Below are 5,199 nucleotides of genomic sequence, written 5' to 3' on the forward strand. Positions count from 1 at the left end.
TATCTAACTGGAGTAACTAATATAAATAATTATGTACTTACATAACGAGTAAAGTTATTGTTTACAATATGATGCGATCGGATCATTCAAGTGACGGCGCCATGACGTATGGATGACAATGACAGTGACAATGACAGTGACGTTGATAAGCGTTTACAAAGACTGATAGTAATACATACACGGAACAGTTTACTATTCTATTTTTTTTTAATAAACAAGAATTATAAGGGTTTCGTAAAAAAATACTCATTTTCTTAACATTTAATTATTTTATACTCGTGCTTGTATTCAACGGATAGATAATCCTGCACCAACATATATGTCTGTTTAACCCAATGGTTGACTGGTAGAGAATGCCTTTTGGCATTAAGTCCGCCATTTGTACATGTTTCTTTAATTGTGCAATAAAGTTTAAATAAACAAATACATTAAGTAAATAATTTGAGTTAACGTTAAACAGATGCCACAGCTCAAAACGTATACTAATTGGATTTCAACTGTTATATCCTTTTCTTACATGTAACATACAATAAAAATAATAGAGCAGAAACAGATGAAGAGAAATCCATATCTTTGTCTTGTATAGAGTCTATAAGGAAAGAGAAGAGTCCTGTCGTGAAATGTATGGCGCCCAATACATTCCACGACTCTTCTCTTTCCGAACAGACTCTACTTATTTATTAACACATATTGCGAACTCATTTTATCCCTAAGAGGGATAACTTCCAGTTAATTCTTTTGTCCCTTTTATGATTTTTTTTGCCCCGCCGTCACTTGGTGTTCATCATTAATGGAAAAGGACACTTGGGTACATTCCTTTTTTTTTCTTTGGATTTTGTATCAATCACCTACGTGATCACCTCATTAAATATTGCCGGTTATAAGAATTACATCCTGTATATACTTCTAAATAATCTAACAATAGAATTGGATAAGGGACTGGGCCTGTTCTATAAATGTTCTAACTGTGCCGGGTCGGGCCCGTTGCTCACGATAAGTTGATAACCCGCTCCGGTCCGAAGTGGTGACCACTGGCTTTCGACTGCTACTCTGTCCCATATCCGATTCTTAACAGTTTTTATATCCAAATAAGGAAAAAATCAAATTATTTGCTGAGTTACCGAGTGGTCTAGCAGTGAAGTCGCCTGGGTTCGAACCCCCGGCCAGGCCGCCCGTGGCGCGGACTTAGTTACTTTTATGTAGTGCACATGATATCTATTTCAGTTTACAGTTTTTATATACCAAATTTGAAACATTACCTACATATAAAGTATTATAGCATTTTTTGTAATTCTGTTATTTTTTCCGTTGACCAAAGTTTCACCCTTCGGAATACCAAGAAATCATAGTTAAATAATAATGCAACCGTCTTGCGAATTGCATCATGTAACAGAGTTTTATTTACAAACATTTTTGGACGAACGTTACTATAATACGTATAGGTGTAGGAGTCTTCACACCGGCGCGGCATGCGTTTACTGATAACCTGATAACCTAAGCCAAGGAATGTACGAGTATAAAGTTCAAATATTCGGTAGATATTAGACTCTCAGGCCCAGCACAATTTTTAAATAAATAAACAAAATAAATATATTATAGGACATTCTTACACAGATTGACTGAGCCCCACGGTAAGCTCAAGAAGGCTTGTGTTGTGGGTACTGGGTACTCAGACAACGATATATATAATATACAAATACTTATATACATAGAAAAAGTCCATGACTCAGGAACAAATATCTGTGCTCATCACACAAATAAATGCCCTTTACCGGGATTCGAACCCAGGACCGCGGCTCAGCAGGCAGGGTCACTACCAACTACCAACTGAGCCAAACCGGTCGTCAATTTACACCATATTTACACAGACTTTGCTTCAAATTCAAACACATCGTACCTACACATCTCAAGTGAACACTGTCAGAGTCGGGAGTGTTCTTAGCCATGTTTCATGAAAATCGGTCTACTATGTCGCGGTCGGGGGTTTTTTCAAAAAAAAAATTTTTTTTTTTTCACTAGTAGAAGTCGACTGTGGAATATGGGTTCAATTTATTGTGGGAGATGGGCTAGCAAACATCACTGACAGTTACAATTACGAGTATTTCGCTTCCTTCCAACATCCAACCCCTTAGATAATTGCTGAGAGTGGGACTGAAACTTGAGCAGTTTCAAGTGTTCTGTTACCTCTTTTGGGAATACATAAACTCACGTACGTATGAATGAAGAGTGTTTCTTTCTGTGTAGTTGATATAAAAACTTTTAATATTTTCAAACTTTGCACAGTGACTTTTGAGGTCATAATGAACAACTTTTTTTATGGGACCAATGCGGAAATCGCAAAAAAAAACATTTTTGCTATTTCATACACTTCGACTGTCATGATGCCCGCTCATTTCTATGGAACAGTAAATTTTTTTTTTGCAATTTCAGCATTGGTCCCATAAAAAAAGTTGTTCATTATGACCTCATCAAGAGTCACTATGCAACGTTTGGACGGTGCTTTTTATTTCATTCTGTATTTATGTATAGTATAAGTTATACTCAACTTTGACCTGATCATTATGTTTTCTCGAAACGGCTGGTATTGCACGAGCAGATATGAGGGTATAACTTACACCACATGGTAACTATCTTTTTGTAAATAAATATTATATATTTTAATAAATAAATATTGTTATTGTAAGTAACTGTTGTTTATATTATAACTTTATATTTGCGTAAACATAGGAAATGTCCCGACGATTTTATTGAGATGTTTGTGTTTTCAGTTTAGCGATTACTAACTATAGTCCCATTACGAATTGAACGGAATAAACGTAAACAAACTGCTGTCACTGTCAAAGTAACACGTGCAGCTCAAGTCAGGGGTTCTCAAAGTAAGGGCCGAGAGAAAATCAAATTACTTTCAACTAGTTATTAACGATCACTCTATTACATACTAAAAAATCGTGAAGCGATCGAACACAATGACTGTTATATTATGTTATGATCCAATGCAAGTCAATATAGAAATCGGTCCAAAATAGACGATGTCCTGTCATATCAGATACTCACAAAACCAATAATTTAATTTATAACCACCTTATTACCACCATCGCATTTGAAGAAGACGGTTTTAATTAGTAAATTAAAAATCACTGCCACCTAGTCTCAAAAGTTGCTAAAAAATTATGTTTAGCGGCCCGCTACTTGGTCGCCCAGGTACATTTCCACAGTAATACCAGGGCAATATACAAACTACCCGACAAAAACGGCTTTTTAATTTCAATAAATATACCAAAACGTTTAGTGTTTCAATTTATTTTCGTTTAAAAAGAGTCATTATTTGTGTAGTGGAACATGTAAAGATTTTTATTAAACCTGTAAAATATCGGCAATTTTAATACCTCGAATGGTGCAAATTTTTTATAGCACCGGCCACACTTTTGTTTACAATAATTCCGGCTAATTAAAAACCGGCCAAGAGCGTGTCGGGCCACGCTCAGTGTAGGGTTCCGTAGTTTTTCGTATTTTTCTCAAAAACTACTGAACCTATCAAGTTCAAAACAATTTTCCTAGAAAGTCTTTACAAAGTTGTACTTTGGTGTTTTTTTTCATATTTTTTAAACATATGGTTCAAGGCGATAAGTCAGACATCAATAATTACAGGCCCATTAGTTTAACCTCTCATATCTACAAATTATTTATAAAAGTCATAGAGAACAGAATTGCCCCACTGCTGGATAAACATCAGCCAGCAGATCAAGCCGGTTTCCGTCCGAGTTTCTCAACAACAGACCACCTCCATACTATAAACCAATTAATAGAAAAGTCCAACGAGTTCAACGTGCCTCTATATCTTGCTTTTGTAGACTATAGCAAAGCCTTTGACAGCATCAAACACTCCGCTATAATTTCCGCCATGCACAACCAAGGTATAGATCCAAGGTACGTTGAACTTGTTGGAACGATTTATAATAATAGCACGGCAGCCATTAAATTGCACGCACCTGGTCCTATTTTTAAAATAGAGAAAGGCGTTAAACAAGGTGACCCGCTGTCTCCTAAACTGTTCACCAGTTGCTTGGAGGAGATTTTTAAAAAGCTGGCGGTCTCTTGGGAGGGTTCGGGCATTGTTGTCGGTAATAAACGGTTAACTAACCTGCGTTTTGCCGATGACATTGTCCTCTTTTCCCATACAGCATCTCAATTGCAACACATGCTCCAAGACCTCAGCACAGCGAGCCTTGAAGTTGGACTCACAATGAACAGAGCAAAAACTAAGTTAATGACCAATCGGGCAAAACATAGGGTCACGGTAGATGGGCAGGATATACAGTATGTTGATGAGTACATTTACTTGGGCCAGATAGCTTCCTTCGAAAACAGGCAAATCATAGAAGTCAATAGACGTATTGATAACGCCTGGAAGAGCTTCTGGTCCATGAAGGCGCTAATGAAGGGTAACCTTCCTCTGTGTCTCAAGCGCAAACTCATCGACATGTGTATCCTGCCTATCCTAACCTATGGCGCTCAAACGTGGTCACTAACAGAAGCTCTAAAGTCCAAACTCAAGGTTTGCCAGCGAGCGATGGAGCGCAGTATACTGGGTGTTCGCAGAACTGATCGAATCAGAAACACGGAACTGCGCTCCAGAACTCGAGTTGCAGATGTAGGTGTCAAGACCGCTACGCTTAAGTGGAACTGGGCTGGACATGTCTGCCGCATGCACACTGAATGGTGGGCCAAAACGGTTACCGAGTGGGACCCACGGAACACCGTGGAGGGTGCAGGCCGGGGTTCAGGCAGACCGAAAAAGAGATGGCGGGACGACTTGAACGCATTTTATCCAAGCTGGCAAAATTACGCACATGACAGGGTTGAGTGGAAGAAGCGAGGGGAGGCCTTTGCCCAGCAGTGGGACACTACAGTAGGCTAATAAAAAAAAATGGTTCAAAAGTTAGAGGGGGGGGACGCACTTTTTTTTCCTTTAAGAGCGATTATTTCCGAAACTATTAATATTATCAAAAAATGATTTTAGTAAACCCTTATTCATTTTTAAATACCTATCCAACAATATATCACACGTTGGGGTTGGAATGAAAAAAAATATCAGCCCCCACTTTGCATGTAGGGGGGGTACCCTAATAAAACATTTTTTCCCATTTTTTATTTTTGCACTTTGTTGGCGTGATTGATATACATATTGGTACCAAATTT

The sequence above is a fragment of the Leguminivora glycinivorella genome, chromosome 14 (genome assembly GCF_023078275.1).
Source record: "Leguminivora glycinivorella isolate SPB_JAAS2020 chromosome 14, LegGlyc_1.1, whole genome shotgun sequence".
In the NCBI taxonomy this organism is placed as follows: domain Eukaryota; kingdom Metazoa; phylum Arthropoda; class Insecta; order Lepidoptera; family Tortricidae; genus Leguminivora; species Leguminivora glycinivorella.